The sequence below is a fragment of the Hemiscyllium ocellatum genome (assembly GCF_020745735.1).
Source record: "Hemiscyllium ocellatum isolate sHemOce1 chromosome 27 unlocalized genomic scaffold, sHemOce1.pat.X.cur. SUPER_27_unloc_29, whole genome shotgun sequence".
Lineage (NCBI taxonomy): Eukaryota > Metazoa > Chordata > Chondrichthyes > Orectolobiformes > Hemiscylliidae > Hemiscyllium > Hemiscyllium ocellatum.
Genome location: NW_026867497.1, coordinates 1,184 through 24,342, shown reverse-complemented (window position 1 = coordinate 24,342; position 23,159 = coordinate 1,184). Strand labels below are relative to the sequence as shown.

At 46.8% G+C, this 23,159-nt stretch overlaps 3 non-coding genes across 3 annotated transcripts; all 3 read right to left on the bottom strand.

The window, feature by feature from the left end:
• Nucleotides 1–5,731: 5,731 nt before the first annotated feature.
• trnaw-cca (transfer RNA tryptophan (anticodon CCA)) lies at nucleotides 5,732–5,803 on the bottom strand. The gene has a single exon. It is a non-coding gene; the product is annotated as a tRNA-Trp (tRNA).
• A 1,981-nt stretch (nucleotides 5,804–7,784) lies between these two features.
• Nucleotides 7,785–7,856, bottom strand: trnae-cuc (transfer RNA glutamic acid (anticodon CUC)). The gene has a single exon. It is a non-coding gene; the product is annotated as a tRNA-Glu (tRNA).
• Nucleotides 7,857–17,258: 9,402 nt separating this feature from the next.
• Nucleotides 17,259–17,330, bottom strand: trnaw-cca (transfer RNA tryptophan (anticodon CCA)). Its single transcript has one exon. It is a non-coding gene; the product is annotated as a tRNA-Trp (tRNA).
• Nucleotides 17,331–23,159: the final 5,829 nt, after the last annotated feature.

Genomic DNA, 23,159 nt, shown 5'->3' with positions numbered 1-23,159 from the left:
CTGTTTGAAGGACCACTCACACATGGAACGTGTTAAATCTCTTGCCACTGCCATTCATCAGGCTTACTTTCCAATTAAGAAGATCATGCATGTCCTGCTGTAGTGTTAACTTCATTTGCTACCTGCACTCAATAACCTTTCATTCCCTGTCACTCAAAATTCAGTTCAATTCAGCCTTAAATACATTCAAAGAGCCTGTCGCTATTACTCTCTGTGTGGAAGCATTGCAATAAAGAAGAGAGAATAAATTCCTCACTCTGCCTGATATGGGAAAGCCCTTATTTATAATCTGTGTCATCGAGTTCTAGATTCTCTGACAAGGAAGCATTTTATTGGCATCTATCCTGACAAGCCTCCCCTCCTCAGAAAGTGCCGTACTCACGTGTTGGACAATGGAAGGAAGTTACAGTCCGGAATGAAGCTCTATCTTCATTCAATTTCAGAGTAAAACTCCCTCCTCTAGACAACACCGAGGAGCAAAGCAATGTCTCCCCTTTTCCATTCTTCATCTTGGGAGGGAGAGATGGGGGAAAACTGTTCACTGATTGCAACTGCAGTGAATCCAGGGAGGGACAAGACTCTGCAAAGGTGCTCAGATGCTCTCTGTCCCTCTTAAATGTATTTTCACCTTTTTCCTTAATTTGACACACTCATTTGAATACAATTTGCACCCGAGAAATGGATAGCTTCTTTCCTCACGTACACAATTAAAAGGGTAGTTTCTCATGGAATTGAGCAGCATTTAAGGGATTAGCCATTGTTATAAAAAGTACATATGTGTTGCTTCATTTTGAATATATCTAATATTATTCACTGTTGTAAAAGTTTAATAACTAATATTTTTCACCTTCTAATAACATTCTATATTTCTTGTCCTCTTTTTCATTTAATAGAATAGAAGGAAGTCATTCAACAACTTAAATGGCTTTCTTTTCTCAAGCGGTCTTGATATTTCATTTTCATGTCCTTGATTCAGCTCCATTTGCAGCATCTTTGACAGCATCTTGTTCTAGGTCATTGTGTATGGAGGAAAGCTTCACTTAGGTGATTCTTAAGGCTGGCTGACTGTCTGCATGACAGTTTTCAGTTTTGGTGTCCTGGATAACGTGTGATCAGAAGGCATCTGGCAGTTTACAGGAATTTGGTGCCTATGCTATGTTAATTTAACAGCACACTTATTTTGTTAATTTTTCTGAAGGATATCAATTGAAAGACCAGGGTTGAACAAGGGAACCACATTTGCTATCCTCCAGTCTTCTGGCACTATTCCTGTAGACAACGAGAACATAAATATCAAGGCCAATGGCTCTGCAATCTCCTCCCTTGCTTCCCAGAGAATCGTAGGATAAATGCCATCAGGCCCAGTGGACTTATCTATTTTCACCCTTTCCAGAATTTGCAATACCTCTTCCCTTCATACTTCAAAGTCATCCATTCTAATTAATTGTGACTCAATATTCACATTGGCAACAATGTCCTGTTCCTGAGTGAATACTGACGAAAAGTGTCTCCTCAATCTCTTCAGCCTCCACGCGCAACTTCCCACTACTATCCTTGACTGGACCTATTCCTACCCTAGTCATTCTTTTATTCCTGACATACCTACAGAAAGCCTTTGGGTTTTCCCTAATCCTACCAACCAAGGACTTTTCATGTCCCATCCTTGCTGCTCTTAGCTCTGTCTTTAGATCCTCCCTGGCTACCTTATAGCCCTCAATCACCCCAATTGAACCTTTACGCCTCATCTTTACATAGGCTGCCCTCTTCGCTTTAACAAGAGATTCCAATTCATTATTAAACCACGGCTCCCTCACACGACCCTTTCCTCCCTGCCTGACAGGTACATACTTATCAAGGACACTCAGTAGTTGCTCCTTGAACAAGCTCCACATATCGATTGTGCCCTTCCCTTGAAGCCTACTTTTCCAAGCCACGCATCCTAAGTCATGCCTCACCGCATCATAATTTCCCTGCCCCCAGCTATAACTCTTGCCCTGCAGTGCACATTTATCCCTCTTCATCACCAGAGTAAAAGTCACCGAATTGTAGTCACTGTCCCCAAAGTGCTCACCTAACTCCAATTCTAACACCGAGCCTGATTCGTTATCCAGAACCAAATCCATTATGGCCTCACCTCTTGTTGGCCTGTCAACATATTGTGTCAGGAAACCCTCCTGCACACATTGGACAAACACCGACCCATCTAACGTACTCGGGCTATAGCTTTCCCAGTCAATATCTGGAAAGTTAAAGCCCCCATAACAACCACCCTATTACTTTCACTCTTCTCCTGAATCCTCCTCGCAATCCTTTATTCTCCATCTCTAGGACTGTTAGGAGGCCTGTAGAAAACTCCTAACAGGGTGACCTCACCTTTCCTATTTCTAACCTCAGCCCAAACTACCTCAGATGACGAGTCTTCATCCATCATCCTTTCCACCACTGTAATACTATCCTTGACAAGCAATGCCACACACCCCTTCTTTTACCCCCACCTCTGACCCTACTAAAGCAATTAAACACTGGAATCTGCAACAGCCAATTCTGTCCTTGTTCTACCCATATCTCCAAAATAGCCACAACATCGAAATCCCAGGTACCAACCCACGCAGCAAGTTCACCTACCTTATTTCGTATACTTCTCACATTGAAGTATACACACTTCAAGTCACCTTCCTGTTTGCAGGCACCCTCCTTCGAGATTGATGCCATGTTCCTAACCTCCCTACACTCAAGGTCCTACACCCTAAAGCGACAGTCTATGTTTCCATGCCCCTGCAGAGTTAGTTTAACCCCCCCACCCCACCCCAAAGAGCACTAGCAAACCTCCCCCCAAGGATACTGGTGCCCCTCAGGTTCAGGTATAAACCATCCTGTTTATAAAGGTCCCACCAGTCAACAATCCACAAGCCAGGGACACAGCCAGACAGAACGGACTCAGGATGATCAGGTAATGATTACAGATGCTCACAACAGCCTTCAAAAATACAGACAAGAAATTGTGCGCCAAAAATCGTTAATTTCCAAAACCACCAATCAGGAATGGACCCGGACCATAGAACAGGCCGTCACCATAGGACAGAACAGGACCACACACCGCCAAAAAACGGCACGAAAAGAAAAAATTGCCAAACTAACACACAACGAAGAGGACACCACAACACACACCTGGGTTAAAAACCTTTCCCACAGACAGCTCACAGACACGGAAAGAATAATACTGGCCAAGGGACTCAACTACAACCATAGGGACGCCAAGACAGCAGACGTCCTAGCAGCACTAGAATGCACACTCAGGAACAATGGACTGACAGAAGAGACACAACAAACAGTGAGGCAAAGTATCGCACCTCTGATAACAAGGAAAAGACAAACACATAACCTCAACACCAAGGAGAGAGAAGCACTAAAATCACTAAGAAACGATAAGAACATAATCATACTACTAGCAGACAAAGGCAGAATGACGGTCATCCTGGACAAAGCAGAGTATATCCAAAAAGCGCAACAACTACTTGCAGATTCCAACACCTACCAAAAGAGGGAGTTTGACCCCACCCCACAGCTCACCAATAGGATAAACAACACATTGAGGAATCGACAAAACAACGGACAGATAACCAGGTCTGACCTACAAAGAATGAAACCTGAAAGCAACAACACCCCCAGATTCCATGGACTACCAAAAGTGCACAAACCAGGCATCCCACTCAGACCCACAGTATCACTACCAGGGACACCATCACACAAACTGGCTAAAGAACTACAGCAGAAACTGAAACACCTGATCAGCAGATCCAGACACTCTATACAGTTAATACAGGAATTCTTGGACATCATCAGAAATATACACATAGACAAGGAAGAAACCATGGTCTCCTTCAATGTAACAGCATTGTTCACCTCTATCAACAAAACCCTAGCCAGAGAAACAATATCCAACCTACTGGACATACAGAACAGACAACAGGACGTTGAACCTATCAACAAAGACAGCATACTTAAACTACTGCACCTGTGCCTCCCAACACACTTCACAGTCAACAACTGGTATACGAACAAATCAACGGAACATCCATGGGCTCACAGATCTCTGGACTTATAGCAGAAGCAGTAATGCAAAGGTTAGAACAAACAGTCTTACCGCAAATTCAACCCAAACTCTGGGTCAGATATGTGGATGGCACTTTTGTAATCATTAAGAACACAGAAATAGAGAACACACACCGGATCATCAACGCCACACTCACAGGAATCCGATTCATGAGAGAGGAAGAAAAGGATAACCAACTCCCATTCCCAGACGTGATGGTACAGAAAACACCGAACAGAGAATTCACCACAAAGGTATACAGGAAAGCCACACACACAGACCAAGTCCTGAACTATGTAAGCAACCACCCCAACACACACAAACGAAGTTGCATCAAGACACTATTCAAAAGGGCCACAACACACTGCAGCACACCAGAACTGCAAAAAGAGGAAGAAGAACACCTATACAATGTATTCGCCAAAAACGGATACCCGCGCAATTTCATCAACAGATGCCTAAGGGAAAGACAACGGAACGAGGACATGCCGCAACCCGAAGGACTAGCCATACTACCATACATAAGGAGCATTTCAGAACTGACAGCCAGACTACTGCGACCACTAGGACTCATAACAGCACACAAACCAACAGCCACTCTCAGACAACAACTCACGAGAAGGAAGGACCCGATACTCAGCATGAGCAAAACCAATGTAGTGTACAAAATCCCAAGCAAGGCCTGCACAAAACACTACATAGGACAAACAGGAAGAGAGCCAACGATCTGCATCCATGAACACTAACTAGACATGAAACGACACGACCAGCTATCCTTAGTAGCCACACATGCCGATGACAAGCAACATGAATTCGACTGGGACAACACTACTATTATAGGGCAAGCCAAACAGAGAACAGCCAGGGAATTCCTAGAGGCATGGCACTCATCCACAGATTCTATCAACGAACACATGGAGCTGGACCCAATATACTGGCCACTGTAGCGGACAGCTGGAACTGACAACCGGAAGCGGCAGAGAGAAGCCATTATAAATGCTGGAGGAAACATCACAGAAGCGCTTCACAGGAGGCTCCCAAGCACTGAGGATGTCACCTCGACAGGGGGCGAAACGTTTGCAACACAAATTTCCAGCTCGGCGAACAGAACCACAACACAGGTCCCACCTTCCCCAGAAAGAACCCCAGTTATCCAGATACCGGAATCCCTCCCTCCTGCACCATCCCTGTAGCCACGCATTTAACTGTTCTCTCTGACTATTCCTTGACTCGCTATCACGTGGCACGGGTAACAAACCAGAGACAACAACTCTGTTTGTTCTAACTCTGAGCTTCCAACCTCGCTCCCTGAAAGCCTGCCTGACATCCTCATCCTTCTTCCTACCTATGTCGCTGATGCCAACGTGGACCACGACTTCGGTCTGCTCCCTCTCCCCCTTCAGAACCCGGAAAACACGATCAGAGACGTCACTTACCCTTGCACCTGGGAGGCAACATACCAATCGTGAGTCTCTCTCGCCCCCACAAAACCGCCTATCGGTGCCCCATAACTATTGCTCTGCTCTTCTCCAAGCTTCACTTCTGAGCAACAGGAGCAGGCTCCGTGCCATAGGCCTGAAACCCATTGCTTACCTCTGCTAAGTCGTCTTCCCCACAAGTATCCAAAATTGACTTCAATGAGCCTGACGTGATTTGAACACACAACCTTCTGATCTGGAGTCAGACGCGCTACCGTTGCGCCACAAGCTGACGGGGAGCCTGGGGCCTCTATTCATGCTTAAGGGAAGTGACCGCACTACAATGATTTTACGTCTGCGTAACAACTGAGATCAACAGTTCAGTCTGTTCTGTCTCTCCACCTCTCCTTCTGTTTTTCGAAACAATTTCCAACTCTACCTCAATAAAAAGCTGAAAGAACTGTGGATGCTGTATATCAGAAACAAAACACAAACAGTAGTTGCCGGTGACCCTTCCATAGAACTGATGGTGATTGGGAAAACGTTGGTTTATATGCAGGAGATATTGTGGGAGGAAGGCGGATGCAGTAAATGATAGATCAGGACAGAGCCCAAAGCGAGGGAAGAACTGTTGGACAGGAAAGGGAGTTGATAACGTTCTGTGTGGGAGGGTGAATGGAGACTGTTCGTGGCAGTCATAGGTAGTGTGTAATGACAGACTATGGGATAACAAGGCTTGGTGTGTGTGGTAGGGACGAGGATACTATGGATTTCAAGCCCTAGAATTATTGAATTCGATATTGGGACCGGAGGGATGTATGGTCCACAAGTGTAATATCCGGTGCGCTTCGTTCTGCTGGTGCTGGGCTTCGCTGGGACAATACAGCAAACCTGAGACAGAGATGTTGGTCAGGGAACAGGGTGGGGTGTGGAATTGGCAGGCAACTGGAAGCTCAGGGTCTTTTTTTGCGGGCAGAACGTAGATGTCCTGTGCAGCAGTCACCCAGTTAATGCCTCGGTTTCCCCAATGTAAATGAGCCCATATTGTGAGCAGCAAATGCAGTCGACTGGGTTGTGGGAAGTGCGCGCCTATATTGGGAAAAAAAACTACCCAGGTAAGTTTGCGTTACACCAGCTTCCGGGTCCGCTCCGCGCTTTTTTCGAAAAAGATATTGAAATTTAAACCGTGAAACAAACGTAACCGCGTCTACAAACAGACAGTGCCAAACAGCCCTTACCTGCTCCGCGGAGAGAGTGAGGATTGTTCACTCGTTTGTGGGTGTTGGGATGATTGCTTCTGTGGTTAAGTATTTGGTTTGCGTGTGTTGTTTTTCTGTCGACGCTAGTTTGAAGTTCCCCATTGACTGTTCGCTCTACTGTGACATCTAGGAATGGCACTTTGTTGCTGTTCTCCTCCTCTTCAAACCAGGAGTCCCCCTCAAGCCACAGTCTCACCACTTGGAACACCAGTATACAGACTAGTCAAAGACCTCCACTGAAGACTAAAACACCAAGTCGAAGACTCACTCCACTCCAGTTACTCCATCCAAGAATTCTTGAACACCAAATACAACAAGATAGAAGAGGATGGAATAATACTGTCCTTTGGCATACAGCCGTGTTCACATCCATTAACATCAACGTGACCAAAGAAAACTGAAGACACTACTTGAAGAACCAAAGACACAAACACCAAACAGCACCAACGTCATCAGCAAAGATAACACTGTCAAGCTCGTGGAGCTGTGCCTTACCTCCCACTTCCTATTCAGTAACAAGACTAACAAACAAATCAACGGAGCACCCATGAAACCACCAATATCAGGATTCCTAACAGAAGCAATAATGCAGAGTTTCGAACAAACAGCCCTTCCAAAGATCCAACCCAAACTTTGGGTCGGCTACAGTGATGACACTTTTGTCACCACAACGTGAAACAACTTAGAGGAAACCTACAACACCATCAACAATCTCCTTAGTGGCATAAAATTCACAAAAGAGGAGAACAACAAAAAGTGTTGTTGTTCTAGATGTCACAGTAGAGCGAACAGTCAATGGTAAATTCAAAACAGCGTCTACAGGAAAACGGCACACGCGAAACAAGTACTTAAGCTGCGGAAGCAATCATCCCAACACATACAAACAAATCTGCATCAGGATGCTATTTCAACGAGCTACTTCACATTGCAGCACCCAGGAATGACGAAGATCAGGAAACAACGATACAGCGCATTTAAGAAGAATGGATAGCCTGCAGACCCGGGGAAAATTGCTTCCCTGACCGGGAATCGAACCCGGGCCACGGCGGTGAGAGCGCCGAATCCTAACCACTAGACCACCAGGGAGACATAGACCTGTTTTGTAGCTCTGCTAAAAATTGCCTCGCTGCCTTGGAATCGAACCCGGGCTGCGGGAGGAAGAAGACTTTCACCGGTCCATCCATCAATGTAATTTTTTTGTATCCATTGCTCCCGATGCGATCTCTATAACATTGGGGAGATTGGAGAGTCAAGTCACTTCTCCGGGACACCCGCACCAATCAACCCCATCGCCCTGTGGCCTAACATTTCAATCCACCCTCCCATGCTGCCAAGGACATGCAAGTCCTGGGCCTCCTTCACCGCCGCTCCCTCCCCACCCGAGGCCTGGAAGAAGAACACCTCATCTTCCGCCTCAGAACACTTCCACCCCAGGGCATCAATGTAGATTTCACCAGTTTCCTCCTTTCCCCTCCCCCGACCTTACCTCAGTTCCAACCTTCCTGCTCAGCACTGACCTCATGACCTGTCCTCCTTGCCAATCTCCCTTCCCAACTATCCGCTAAACCCTCCTCTCTGACCTGTCTCCTCTATCCCCACCACCATTCACCTATTTTACTCTTTGCTACCTTCGCCCCAGCACACCCCCCACCCAAATTTATCTCTCCACCCTGGAGACGTCCTGCGTCTATTCCTGATAAAGAGCTTTTGCCCGAAACTTCGATGTTCCAGCTCCTCGGGTGCTGCTTGACCCGTTGTGCTTTTCCAGCACCATTCTGATCTAAACTCTGGCTTCCAGCATCTCCAGTCCTCACCTTTGCCGACCCAATAAACCCAGTGTGCCGATTTCTCATCAACAAATTGACACAAGCAGACACAACTTGTGCAGAAACCCTAGCCACATTACCTTACATTAAATACATCTGTTAAATGGTGTCCCGACAACTCAAACCTCTCAGCATCATGGTAGCCCACAAATCTACCAACACACTTGAACAGCGGCTAATGAACCTGAAATACCCGATACAAACAACTAGCAAACGAATGTTAGTTACAAAATATCATTCAAGGAAATATACACATGAACTCTGCCGCACAGTTATCTGTTGAAAATGTGTTGCTGGTTAAAGCACAGCAGGTTAGGCAGCATCCAAGGAATAGGAAATTCGACGTTTCGGGCATAAGCCCTTCATCAGGAATGAGGAGAGGGTGCCAGGCAGGCTAAGATAAAAGGTAGGGAGGAGGGACTTGGGGGAGGGGCGATGGAGATATGATAGGAAGGAGGTCAAGGTGAGGGTGATAGACTGGAGTGGGGTGGTGGCGGAGAGGTTAGGAAGAAGATTGCAGGTTAGGAGGGCGGTGCTGAGTTGAGGGAACCGACTGAGACAAGGTGGGGGGAGGGGAAATGAGGAAACTGGAGAAATCTGAGTTCATCCCTTGTGGTTGGAGGGTTCCCAGGCGGAAGATGAGGCGTTCTTCCTCCAACCGTCGTGTTGTTATGTTTTGCCGGTGGAGGAGTCCAAGGACCTGCATGTCCTCGGTGGAGTGGAAGGGACAGTTAAAGTGTTGAGCCACGGGGTGGTTGAGTTGGTTGGTCCGGGCGTCCCTGAAGTGTTCTCTGAAGCGTTCCACAAGTAAGCGGCCCGTCTCCCCAATGTAGAAGAGGCCACATCGGGTGCAGCAGATGCAATAGATGATGTGTGTGGAGGTACAGGTGAACTTGTGGCAGATATGGAAGGATCCCTTGGGGCCTTGGAGAGAAGTAAGGGAGGAGGTGTGGGCGCAAGTTTTACATTTCCTGCGGTTGCAGGGGAAGGTGCCGGGAGTGGAGGTTGGGTTGGTGGGGGGTGTGGACCTGACGAGGGAGTCACGAAGGGAGTGGTCTTTGTGGAACGCTGATAGGGGAGGGGAGGGAAATATATCCCTGGTGGTGGGGTCCGTTTCGAGGTGGCGGAAATGACGGCGGATGATACGCTGTATACGGAGGTTGGTGGGGTGGTAGGTGATTTCTCCAGTTTCCTCATTTCCCCTCCCCCCACCTTGTCTCAGTCGGTTCCATCAACTCAGCACCGCCCTCCTAACCTGCAATCTTCTTCCTAACCTCTCCGCCACCACCCCACTCCGGCCTATCACCCTCACCTTGACCTCTTTCCACCCATCACACCTCCATCGCCCCTCCCCCAAGTCCCTCCTCCCTACCTTTTATCTTAGCCTGCCTGGCACCCTCTCCTCATTCCTGATGAAGGGCTTATGCCCGAAACGTCGAATTTCCTATTCCTTGGATGCTGCCTAACCTGGTGTGCTTTAACCAGCAACACATTTTCAACTGTGATCTCCAGCATCTGCAGACCTCATTTTTTACCCGCACAGTTATCTGTGGCAAGAAATGCTGGGATGAGATAAGGAAGATATTTTCAGCCAAAAAGAATCGACACTGAATGGTCAACCATTTACAATCACCCTTTGTTAGCCCAGGATGGAAGATCCGAAGGGATGAACAGTTTTCTTATTTTCGGAAGATTCACAAATATGAGACTGGGTTTTGGTGTTTGTTCCCTTTCCATTCCCAGGATCAGTGGGTTGGGGTGGTGAGTTGGGGAAAGTGAAATGTGCCCGTGAGCAGCTTGTGGGGCTATTTCAGCTTCCCCTCCTCTGACAGCGCTGTGACGTGACTCTGATGTTCTCAGGGACACTGACTGACGTGAGACAGTGAAAAGTGTCTCGTTCCTGCAGATCAAGAATTCAAACCGGCTTCAGGACAATGAGAAAGATTAATTGGGGTGTGTGAAGAAGCTGTGAGCTGCATTTCAAACAGTTAGGTGGAGTCAGATGCGTCATCCATTGCGCCCCCGGCCCTGTGCGTATCTAACGCCACCATGCTGCAGAGTTCTGACGTTAACACGGACATGCGCAGCAATGGGAACAGTCACAAGGTCAACAACCAAAGATAATCACCGTCACTGCTTCCCTTCCACAGTCCCAACTTTGTGAAGCAGTATCTTTCACTGACAAAGGAAACACCCTTGTCCTCAGGTGCCTGCTTCATTTCGATCACGATTTCCAGCCCCTCACTGTTCTAGTCTCATTTCCAAACACTTGGCTCATAGCCTCAAAAGAAGCTCTGCGGGTATCTGCTTGTTCCACCCGAACAGGCAGTGGGTTGCAGATTCCCACCAGTCCCAATGTGAGTGAAATATCTTTCGCCCTCCACTGATTTGAATCTTAAAGAAAAAACCGGGGAACAGTCTCCCTTTCGTTTTGACGACATTTCCAATTTTGTAGTCGGCAGGGGTCACACCTGCCTGGGGGAACCGCAATAGATTTCACGTCCGTCGCATTCACCACTCTGCCCACGAATAAAGACCCACACTGACAGCTTCATTTCCCAGGTCTCTCTGCCTGTGGAGCTGAGAAAGAGTGAATTATTGCTGGGTTTGTTTGAATCCAATCACTTCACAGGTTACGAAAGGGTTAAATATCTGCAAATGGAGAGTCTGGTTGTTTCACACCGAAAGATGAAATGAACTTTCAGTTAAAAGCAAAAACAGAAATTGCAGGAGCAACTCAGCAGGTCAGGCACCATCTGTGGAAAGAGAATCAGAGACAATATTTCAGAACTCTGTTTTCTCCCACAGGTACTGCCAAACCTGCTGAGTTTCTCCAGCAGTTCATCTTTCTGTCTCGGATTCTCAGCATCCGCAGTCCTTTACGTTAGAAATTAAATCATTTCAGCCTCATGTGCAGGAATGAGAATCATTTCAATTTCCCAAAAAATCGGCAGAGATTTCAAGGCATTTGGAAAAAAAGTAAAAGTGACATTAGGAAGAACATTTTGGCACAAGGAGTGGTTCGGATGCGTAAATCTCTGTCTGACTGTGACAAAGAGGCAGATTCACGTACACAAAAGGGAATTCTGTGGTCATGTTCAAAGTAACAATGTGGAGACTTACAGGGAGAAGGTAAGAGAATGATACGAATAGAGACTCTTATTTACTTGCTGTGTAGAACCAGCAGAGCTAAGGTGGGCCTCCAAATGCGCTGTGACACGTGTTGTGATTCAGAGTGAACTCACAGTTCGACCAACGGAAGGTGGGAATTTAGAAAAGTTTATATTTACACAGTCTCCTCACATCAACGCAACAGCAAAATGGTTTAATAATCCGCCAATGCAGAGAACCCGGTTCCTGGAGATGGGACAAACTGCTGACTCAGGGCTATCAGTCCACATTGCTCTCTTTGCCACCAGTTCAGAGGGAGAACATTGGAGGGCCAAAGGAGTGAATAACGATCTGTGTAGGAGGGTGACTAACTGTTAATGGAGACTGTTGCTGGCTAACGATAAGTCGTGTGTAACAGCAGAAGATGTAAAAATAAGGCCTCGTGTGGGTGTGGTCGGGGTCAAGGGCATGGGGGAGTTCGGGTCCGAACAATATTGAACTCGATGTTGAAGACTTGATGGCTATAGGATCTCCAAGTGGAAAATGAGGCGTTGGTCTTCAATCAGGGGTTGAACTTTGCTGGAATACTGCTGCATGCCTGAGACAGAGAAGTAGGCCAGGGTACAGGTTGGAGTGTTAAAGTGACTGGCAACCAGAAGCTCAGGGCCTTTTTTTCGGCAGAACCGAGATATTCTGCGAAGCAGTCACCCAGTTTATGCTTCATGCTACTTTGGGGAAACCACACTGTGAGCAACGAATGCAGTAGACTAGTTTGTGGCAAATGTGCAGGTAAAGTGCTGCTTCACCTGGAAGGTATGTTCGATCCCTTGGATATTCAGGATGGAGCAGGTAATGGGCGGGTGTTACACATTCGGCGGTTGCAGGGGAAAGTGCCTTGGGACAATGGGAGGTGGTGTGGGGTGTGAGAGTGAAGGACGAGTGGACCCGAGGTGTAAGCCCTGCCCATTTACCTCCTCTCATATATAAATCCGTGAAGTTGAAAGAACATTCCATAGAATGATTCAGTACCACGTGACTCAAGAACTAATTCGTATTCATGTTCCGGGGCCAGCACCATTATTGCGTCACAGCAGCTGCAGGCCATCACCGGGGGCTTGCCCTATGACGTCATGGTGCGACTGGAAGTCCCCGGGACAGTTTATCAAAGAAACCTCCCTGTGGGTCAGGGCAGCCCTGCATCGGGAAGCACTGGGATGGCTAACCACTATCAGTTTACATGGGGAACACATCTCCACATTTCACAGCCTCGAGGCAAACTTCCCTTCCTTTTACTTAAAGTTCAAGAGCACTCAAACCGAAATTCCTAAGGTACGTTTGGCAGAATTCCTTCGAGGTGTTCGCTAAATATATCTATGAGCACTTTGTTAAAGTTTGAACATTGCGAGTGTTGAAATTTTGTGCTTTTGAGCGAAATCACAGTTCGAAAAAACAGAATGTGGGAATTTAGACAGAGTTTATGTTTGTACAACGGCGATATGTCTGCGGGTGTGTGATGGGAGCTTCACCCAGAAGGGAAACCATCTCTCCTATTCAGTCAATGTCGTCTTTAGCAACTTTCCTGTCTAACGGCGCACTGTTCTGCACCTCGCCTTCTCATCTCTTTCACAAAAAACTTCGACATAAATATTTCACATTGATATACTGGCCCAATGTGCACAGTTGAGATGACAGCCTCGTGGAGGTCTGACTGGTCTTCTGTTGTTCTCTGTATCCTGTGTTGAGGAGGGCAATGCTTGTCACTGGTCACTCCGGTGTTAGAGAAATGTTTAAAAACAAAATGTTTTAAATTTCTGCCAGTAGAGAGGACCCGGGACAAACAGCAGCAGGGAGATAGAATGAGAAGCAGCTGTTCTGGAAACTCTTTGCCGCTTGCAATTCTCAGAGCAATGTCAAATGTATTTCACACTGAGCAAGACTCAGCTGGCTGAAGAGGAACAGCGGGGGGGGGGGGGGGGGGGTGCTTGCGCAGTGTCTGTTACTCATTGGTCTCTGGGTATGGTTCGCGGTTTGGGTCTTCTGTTGTGCAGGCTTGCAGGAGATCCAGGGTTCGCATCTCCGATGAGCCTGCGTTTCCTGGTTTGTGCAAGATTGCCCGCTTAACTTTCTCAAAACCCACTGTCGCTAAAGTAGGTTGGGCTGCTTGGAGTCCAAATTGAGCCGAAAGCAAGGAAGTGAAATGATGGAATATTGCGCTGACGTCAGTGGTGCCGTGTTTAGGGAATGTTAGCGATGAGGGCAGATTGGAAAATTGGGACAGCTCTCCTCGGAGAACAGAAGTTTGAAATCTGGCGTGTTTGAAGCTTTCCAAGTCATGCGGGGTCCAGACAGGGAAAGTAATGCAGCTAAAATGCTCCCACACCTGAAAGGATCGGCAGAGTTTTAAAGTCATCAGGAAAAGAAATAAAAGAGAGATTAGAAAGGTGAGGTTAGCGTCAGCAAATCTCCTGACATTGACAAAGAGGCAGATTCAATAGACGCATCAGGTAATTCGCTGGTCATGTTTAAAATAACAATATGCAGAAATACACGGAGAAGGCAAGAGAATGATACGAATAGAGACACACGTTTACTCACTGTGTCGAATCAGCAGAGCGAAGGTGGGCCGCATGGCCTCCGTTTGCAATGTGACACATGCTGTGATTCAGAATGAAATCACAGTTCGACCAACAGAATGTGGGAAGTGAGAAAGAAGTTTTTATTTACACAGCCTCCATACGTCTGCGCACCAGCATATTACACGACAGCAGCGGAGGTCATTGACATCAGTCCGGAACGTGCATGCCGCGTGCCAGACTTAAGGCTGAAGGGACCTGGGGAAAACGGGAGCGGGCTGGGCCCATAACGCAGAGATCGATGGGTTGAAACCATCCTCTGCTGTTGTTCGATGTCTCCTTGAGCAGTTTCCTTTTGTAATGGTGCTGTGCTCTGTTCTGTATCTTGCCTTTGCACCTACTTCCTGAGTGTCTGAATGCCCTGTATCATACCGATACACTCGCGAACCCCACACGGTTCAAGTAACATGCTTTTGGAGGTCTGAGTGGTCTTCTCCTGTTCTTCATCAGTTTCCTATGAACTGATTCGCAAAACCACTTCTCTGAGATGCCAATGAGCTGATAAAGTTGAAACATATGCCTTGCGGTTTCGCCCATTCCCTGCAGTAATTCGCCACGCCGGGCCGGACGTGAATGACAAGACGATCAGCATGTCAGAAACTGTATCACCATTCAGACACAGTCCCTTACTATTAGGACAGATATCACTGATTGTGAATCACCTCAGAGAGAGACAAGTGGCAGACAGTCGCGGTGGACTCGATGGACTTAACAGCCTCTGTCGGCGGGAGAATTGCAAGTAGAAACGAAATGGTTCAATTATCCACCAGTGGAGACAGCCCGGTTCCTGGGGACGGAACAAACAGCAGCGTCCTGGGAGCAGGGAGGCAGAATGAGAAGCAGATGTTCTTGAAACTCTCTGCTGCTTGTAATTCTGGGAGCAATGTACAATGTATTTCAGACTGAGCAACTCCCAGTTGCTTCAGGAGCTGGGCGCGCATATGGTTTTTGGCTCGTTGGTCTCGGGGTATGATGCTAGTTTTGGGTTTTCTAGCTTATACAGACGGGTGGGAGGGGCCGGGTTCCAATCCCAGGCGAACCCTCATTTCTTAAATTGACCTGAGCAAAGATGCCGGGTCAGTTTTCTCAAAAAGCCGCTTCGTTAAATCAGATCAGACTGCCTGAATTAGGGATGGGACAGAGGGACCATTGCAGTGAACACGGCGAAGGGAAACATTTGCTCAAAGTGAGAACAAGTCTTGCAGATTTCTCGCCGGCGCAATCCGAGTCTGAATGAAACCTCCACCTGTATTACGCTCAATTCTGAGGGTGATACTTCAGGAAGCGGGGAAGTGAAGTGATTGCAGACGGCGCTGAACAGGTTGAAGTGAATGGTACCGTGTACGAGGAATGTCAGTCATGAAGGTAGATTGGAAAGTTAGGGCAGTTGTCTTTGGAGAACAGAGGGCTGAAAGCTGGCCTGATCGAAGTTTTCCACATCATGAGGGTTTTAGACAGAGGAAATAATGCAGTGAAAATGCTCCCAGGCCTGAAAAGATCGAGAACAATTTGGCAGAGATTGAAAGTCATCAGGAAAATAAGCAAAAGTGACATTAGGAAGACCGTTTTCGCACAGGGAGTGGGGTCAGTAAGTCGCTGTCTGACAGTGACAAAGAGGCAGATTCAATGGACACAAAAGGGAATTCGGTGGGCATGTTCAATGTAACAATGTGCAGATTTACAGGGAGAAGGCGACAGAATGAGACAGTTATTTACATATTGTGTTGAACCAGCCGAGCTAAGGTGGGCTGCATGGCCTCAGACTGCGCTGTCACACATATCGTGATTCTGAGTGAAATCGGAGTTAAACCAACAGAACGTAGGAAATTTGACAATGGGATATATTCTGCCCAACAGGATATTCCATCACAGCAATGAAGGTGTTTTGACATCATTCTCGAAGGTACATGACACAATGCAGATTCAAAACTGAGTATTCCTTTGAATCACTGAGTAATTTGTTTACAGTTGTTCAGTTGAGGTGAGCGGAGTTGCGCATTGGGAGCCACTCCAGTTGATCTGTCGAAGCCGTTTTCTCCTGTGTGATAGTCCCACCAGCACTCCAATTTGCTGTGCTTCCAGTCAGTAGATGCAGATTACTGTCCCATACTGATACACGGGCCACGATGACCCAGCTGTGGTGACAAGCTTGTGAAGGTCTGAGTGCTCTTCTCCTGTTCTCTGTCGGCCTGCTATGATCCGAATCATCAAACCTCTCTTCTCCGAGATGGGAATAAACTGGTGAAGGTGAAACACATCAGTTGCGGTGTGTTCCATGCGCAGGAGGCCCTGCAGTAATTCCCCACGCTGTCTCACACAGCAGCATCCTCTCGGTGAATTACGCTTGGCAAATAAAAACGATTGAACCAAATCAGTGTCCTCCATTGGATTTTACTGACACCGTTTATACAATTCAGGCTCACCGTTAATGTGGAGAGGGGCTGTCAGACTGTAGTTTCCGCTCCTTCTGTTGAATAAAGATAATTTTAACTGTATCCAGTGAGAGGAAAGAATTTGCTGTTGGTGGGAAACATTTCTATCTGAACTCGTTTGTCACTCTGCTATGACAGAAGGAGCTGGGACCTCCTGATAGTTTGAAACACAAAGCTGATAATCTCTAGATTATGTTGTAAAAATATCGGTATAATGTTTTTCACACCGCGCTGTCACCAACTGACCGAAGCGGCTGTGTGTTTAAATCCCGTGATGATCAGTTTGTCTTTTATTTCTCACACTGGGGGGAGCTGAGCATTTACCCAAACACTGGGCACACCACCTCCCTGATTCAGTGTTCACAAATCAAACTGACAGCAAAGCTTTCCTGTGATCGAAAGTTTCCGGAAAGAAGATTTGGCTCAACAGAAAAACGGAGTAAACATACTCCTTCCTTGGTTTGAAACATAAATGGTCGACTTCAGTGAGCCTGACGTGATTTGAACACGCAACCTTCTGATCTGGAGTCAGACGCGCTACCGTTGCGCCACAAGCTCACGGATGGCTGGAGGCCTCTATTCATGATTAAAGGAAATGATCGCACTTCAATGATTTTACGTTTTGAGTAGCAACGGAGATCAACAGTTCATGTCTGTTCTGTTCCTCCCCCCTCTCTTTCTGTCTCTCGAAACAATTTCCAACTCTCTCTCAATAAAAATCTGAAAGAATTGCGGATGCTGTATATCAGAAACAAAAAAAACAGGAGTAGCATGTGACCCTTCCACAGAACTGATGGTGATTGGGAAAATGTCGGTTTATATGCAGGAGATATTGTGGGAGGAAGGCGGAGATCAGGACAGAGCCAAAAGCGAAGGAAGAACTGTTGGACAGATAAAGGAGTTGATAACGATCTGCGTGGGAGGGTGAATAACTGTTAATGGAGACTGTTCGTGGCTAAGTAGTGTGGAATGACAGACGATGTGATAACAAGGCTTGGTGTGTGTGGGAGGGACGAGGATACCATGGAGTTCAGGCCCTAGAATTATTGAATTCGATATTGGGACCGGAGGGATGTATGGTCCCCAAGTGGAATATCCGGTGTTCTTCGTTCTGCTGGTGCTGAGCTTCACTGGAACAGTACAGCAAACCTGAGACAGAGATGTTGGCCAGGGAACAGGGTGGGCTGTGGAATTGGCAGGCAGCTGGAAGCTCAGGGTCTTTTTTGTGGGCAGAGCGTAGATGTTCTGTGCAGCAGTCACCCAGTTTATGCTTCGGTTCCCCAATATAGATGAGACCACATTGTGAGCAGCAAATGCAGTAGACTGGTTGTGGGAAGTGCAGGTAAAGTACCACTTCACCTGGAAGGTAAGTTTGGGCGCTTAGATAGTGAGGAGGGAACAGGTAAATGGGCTGGCGTCACACATTCGGCAGTTGCAGAGGAAAGTGGCGTTGGACTATTGGGGAAGGAATGGGGGGAGGGTTGATGGGAATGAATGAAGTGTGGACCCAAGGCATAACTCCTGCCCATTTACCTATCTGCCAAAAAGAGGAATAGGTTAAGTGTGTACAAGGAAATTTTCTAATTCACAATGTGGATGTACCTACTGGAGAGGGTGCAAAACCTAAGGCCAGCAACCCCAATTCTATTAACATTAGAATCGTGATTGAAAATAATATATCAGATCTAAAAGTTGAAGTTCTAAATTGGAGGAAGATTCAGGTATTAAGCAAGATCTTACAAAAGCTGATTGGGGGCAGATGTTCGCAGGTTGCTGGAAAATGGAAAGCCTTCAGATATGAGATAACAAGAATCCAGACAAGTATATTTCAGTTAGGGTGAAAGGAAAGGCTGGTATATGGAGGGAATGCTGGATGACTAGAAAAAATGAGATTTTGGTTAAGAAAAACAAGGAAGCATATGTCAGGTATAGACAGAGAGATCGAGTGAATCCTGAGAGTATGAAGGCAGTACAAGCATACTTGAGAGGGGAATCATGAGGGCAAAAAGGGGGCATGAGATAGCTTTGGCAAATAGAGTTAATGATAATCCAAAGGGTTTTTATAAATACCTTAAGGACAAAAGGATAAAAGGGAGATAATAGGGCACCTGAAAGATCAGCAAGGCGGCCTTGGTGTGGAGCTGCAGTAGATGGGGGGGGGGGGGGGGGGGTGGATACTGAACGGATATTATGCATCAGTGTTTACTGTGGAGAAGGGCATGGAAGATATAAAATGTGAGAAAGTAGATGGTGACATGTTGAAAAAATGTCCATATTACAGATGAGAAATTGCTGGATATCTTGAAATGCATAAAAGTGGATAAATCCCAAGGACTTGATCAGGAGTACCCAAGAACTCTGTGGGAAACTAGGGAAGTGATTGCTGGGCCTCTCACTGAGATATTTGTATCATTCATAGTCGCAGGTGTGGTGTCGGAAGGCTAGAGGGTGGCTACTGTAGTGCCAGTATTTAAGAAAGGTGGTAAGAAAAAGCCAGGGAACTATAGACCAGTGAGCCTGACATCCGTGTGGGCAAATTGTTGGAGAGAATCCTGAGAGATAGGATTTAAATGTATTTGGAAAGGCAAGAATTGACTAGGCATAGTCAGCATGGCTTTAAGCTTGGGAAATCATGTCTCACAAACATGATTGAGTTTTTTGAAGAAGTAACAAAGTGGATTGATAAGGGCAGAGCATTAGACGTGATCTATATGGACTTCAGGAAGGCGTTCATCAAGGGTCCTCATGGGAGACTGGTGAGCAAGGTTTAATCGCATGGAAGCTGAAAATGTGTTGCTGGAAAAGCGCAGCAGGTCAGGCAGGATCCAAGGAGCAGGAGAATCGATGTTTCAGGCATAAACCCTTCTTCAGGAATTCATGGAATGCAGGGACAACTAGCCATTTGGATACAGAACTGGCTCGAAGGCAGAAGTCAGAGGGTGGTGATGGAGGGTTGCTTTTCAGACTGAAGGCCTGCGACCAATGGTGTGTCAGAAGGATTGATGCTGGGTCCCCTACTTTTTGTGATTTATATAATGATTTGTGTGTAAACGGAGGAGGTATAGTTAGTAAGTTTATAGATGACACCAAAATTGGAGGTGCAGTGGACAGCAAAGAAGGGTACCTCAGATTGCAACGGGACCTTGATCATGGGCCAAGGGGCTGAGAAGTGGCAGATGGAGGTTAATGTAGATAAATATGAGGTGCTGCATTTTGGAAAAACAAATCAGAGCAGGACTTTTACACTTAATGGTACGTTCCTTGGAAGTGTTGCTGAATAAAGAGACCTTGGAGTTCAGGTGGATAGTTCCTTAAACGTAGAAACGCAGGTAGATAGGATAGTAAAGAAGGCTTTTGGTGTGCTTTCCTTTGTTGGTCAGAGTATCGAGGATAGATGTTGGGAGCTCATGTTGCCACTGTACAGAAAATTGGTCAGGCCACGTTTGGAATATTGCATGTTATTTTGGTCTGCTTCCTATTGGAAAGATGTTGTGAAACTAGAAAAGGTGCAGAAAAGATTTACAAGGATGTTGCCAGTGTTGGAGGGTTGAGCTATAGGGCGAGGTTGAATAGACTGTTTTCTCTGGAGCGTCAGAGGCTAAGGGGTGACCGTATAGAGGTTTATAAAACCATGAGGGATATGGATAGGGCAAATAGACAAGTTCTTTTACCTGGGATGGGGGAGTCCAGGACTAGAGGGCATAGGTTTAGGGAGGGGAGTGGAAAGATACAGAAGGGACATAAGGGGCAACCTTTTCACGCAGAGGGTGATGCATGTACGGCATGAGCTGCTGGAGAAAGTGATGGGGGCTGGTATAATTACAACATTTAAAATGCGTCTGGTTGTGTAGATGAATAGGAAGGTTTTATGGGGATTTGGGCCAAGTGCTGTCAAATGGGACTGGATTAGGTTAGGATATCTGGGCTGCATGGACGAGTTGGAGTAAAGGGTCTGTTTCCGTGCTGTACATCTGTGTCACTCTGTGAGACTCCATGGGATTATCTGCCCAAGAGAGCAGTTGAGACAGCTTCATGAAGTATATTGACGACACAGTTGGATGGGTTTTTGCATGGTAGGGGATTTAAAGGTAGTCGGGATAATGCAGGTTGGTGGAGCTGTGATCTTAATGAATGACGAAGCAGGCTTGACCAAATGGTCTCCTCCTGCTTCTGTTAATATGAATCTGCAATACTGCGTTTCCCCCGACAGGAGTTTTCCCACGGCACAAAGGAGGTTTTCTAAAATAAATTTGAACCCCTTGCTTTGCTTGAACTCAAACTGCATTGACTTGGAGGAGAGTGGGATTTGCAAAGTCTCCTCCCCTCCACACGTGCCTCAACTGCAGGACAGCTGTCCGGCCCGCCTCCATTGTTGACGTCACAATGCGGATGCAGCCCTGTCAGTTTCAGAGTGAAACTTCCTCTCTCTGGGCAATATCTGGGAGCAAAGCAATGTCACACCCTTTCCATATACCATCCTCCAGCAGCGAGGGGGGAGGGGAGGTAGGGGTGGGTGAAACACTGTTCACTTGTAGCAACTGGAGTGAATCCAGGGAGGGGGCAGACTCTCCAAAGGTGCTCAAATACTTTCTATCTCTCTTAAAACTATTTTCCTTGTGTATTCACTCAGTTTGGCACATGTACAGTTTGCACTCTCGAAAAGGATTGCTTCTTTACTCATGTTCACAACTAAAAGGTTAGATTGTCATGGATCTGAGCAGCATTTAAGGGATTGGCACGTGTTAAAAAAATGCAGGGAGGCTGGGGCATGTGGCTCGTTGGTCTAGGGGTATGATTCTCGCTTCGGGCCTCCTACTGCGTGGATGTGCGAGAGATCCCGGGTTCAAATCCCGGGCGAGCCCTTGCTTCTTACATTACCTTGTGCGAAAACGGCCAATCAATTCTCTCAAAAGCAGCTTCGTTCAACGAGATCCGACTTCCTGAATCAGGCATGGGGCAGAGCTACCATTACAATGAACGCGGCAAAGGCAGCACTTATGCAAAGCGAAAGTAAGTTTTACTTCACACAGAGGGTGGTGGGCGTTTGGAACGCGTTGCCAGCAGAGGTGGTAGAAGCAGGCACGGTAGATTCATTTAAGATGCGTCTGGATAAATGCATGAGTGGGTGGGGAGTAGAGGGATACAAATACTTAGGAATTGACCAACAGGTTTAGACAGTACATTTGGATCGGCTCAGGCTTGAAGGGCCTGTTCCTGGGCTGTAAAATTTCTTTGTTCTTTGTTCTATATGATGTATATCTGATATTGTTGGCTGTAGTAAAAGTTTCTTTGTAATTATTATTCACCTTCTAATGTAGTAATGGAGTTACGTCCTTTTTTGTCATTTTTTAAATTTAATAGGCCAGCAGGAAGTCATTCAGCAATTTTACTGCCCTTCTTTCCTCAAGCAGCCTTAACATTTCATTTTCATATCCTTGATTCAGCTCCATTTCCAGCATCTTTGTAGGCAGTTTGTTCCATGTTATTGTCACTGGAATGAAGTTTTCCTCCATACATACCTAAGCCTATCTGGCTGCATGAGGGTTTTCAGGTTTCTGTGGCCTGGATAATATGTGATCAGCAGGCATCTGGCAATCTAAAGGAATTGCCACCTATGTTATGTTCATTTAACTGTACTGACAGTGATCACTTATTTTGTGATTTTTCTTTGCAGGAAGACGTGCAGAAAGAAATCTGAAAGCAAATGATACATCAACTTCTGACAGAGCCACTTGATTCATTGGACCTTGAATATCAGCAGCCATTCCAATCAAGAAGACATGTTTGCTTGAGAGATTTTGGACGCTGGTGTGACAGGAAGAATACTGAGACACCCGAGTGAGGGAGATTCAGTGCGCTGACTGTGAAAAGTGCTTCAAACCATTTACTCAGCTTAGGGGAATCAAACTCTCACCCCTCACGGTGGGGATAGACTGGTAATTTCAAACCCAGAGTAACACAAGGAAAGCTCCTTCAATGGGGAAACCGTGGAAATGTGGGGACCGTGGGAAAGGATTCCCTTCCCCATCCGTACTGGAAACCCACAGACTCATTCACACCGGGAGAGGCCATTCACCTGCTCAGTGTGCAGGAAGGGCTTCAGTCGGATCAGCCATCTGCAGGCGCACGAGTGGGTCCACAAGGGAGAGAAGCCATTCGCGTGCCCCATGTGCAGGAGAGGGTTCACTCAGTCAGCTGCACTGCTGACCCACCAGCGGCTCCACACCGGAGAGAGGCCATTCACCTGCTGTAAGTGCCGGAAAGGATTCACCTGCTCCTCCCACCTGCGGAGGCACCAGTGAGTTCACGCGCCATCGCAGGGGGATTGAAGGAGCGATGGCTGAGTGCCAAGTGCTTATGCACGAAACGCGATTCTCCTGCCCCTTG